General features: G+C 43.3%; 1 non-coding gene across 1 annotated transcript; it reads left to right on the plus strand.

Moving 5' to 3' along the window:
• On the plus strand, positions 1-133 carry LOC126005131 (small nucleolar RNA SNORA51). The gene has a single exon (XR_007494306.1). It is a non-coding gene; the product is annotated as a small nucleolar RNA SNORA51 (small nucleolar RNA).
• The last annotated feature ends 655 nt before the right edge of the window (positions 134-788 follow it).

The following is a 788-nucleotide window of genomic DNA, read 5'->3' on the forward strand; positions in this document are numbered from 1 at the left end:
GGCCTCCCAATGCTTACCACAGGCTACGTTCTTTACACTGACTGTATAGAAAGAAGAGGTACAGTAAATGCACCTCATATACACCTCAACCCAGGCCCTTTGCCTGGTCTGTATTGTGAATGGGGAACCAAAAAAAAAGACTTCTAATGACCAAATGATTGGCACTCATCAAAAAGAACCACAACCAGGATGTGGGACAAAAGTGATTCAAAGATCAAAGACCTTGGGATCAGAATGTAAGAACCCTAAGATTTGGACCTCACAGGTACATATTCATTGATACAATGCCCTTACCAAAGCCAACAGAATAAAAAATAAATGGAACTAGATTCAATGCATTTCTGGTAAGTAAAAGAAACATGGGCTAAAAACGAAAGGCACCTAACTTAAGCAGCAGGACCAATGGGTACAGTGAATAGGGTGTTTGCCTTGCAAGTAGCTGACTTGGATTTGATCCCCAGCATCCCAATTGGTCCCCCAAGCACTGCCAGAGCCAGAAAGTAACCCTTGAAAACTGCTGGGTGTGCTCCCTCCATCCAAAAAAAAAAAAAAAGGTGCCAAAATTAATAGAAAAAGTATTTGCACTCAACATAGCAGATGAAAAGTGTATAAAGTACTCATAAAGATTTTTTAAAAATCCAATACCCCAGAGCCAGTAGGGCATTTGCCTTGCAAGCAGCCAACCCAAGACTGACCGTGGTTTGAATCTCAGCATCTCATATGGTACCCTGAGCCTGCCAGGGGCGATTTCTGAGCGCAGAGCCAGGAGTAACCCCTGAGTGTCGCCA

Source organism: Suncus etruscus, chromosome 3 (genome assembly GCF_024139225.1).
Source record: "Suncus etruscus isolate mSunEtr1 chromosome 3, mSunEtr1.pri.cur, whole genome shotgun sequence".
NCBI lineage: Eukaryota > Metazoa > Chordata > Mammalia > Eulipotyphla > Soricidae > Suncus > Suncus etruscus.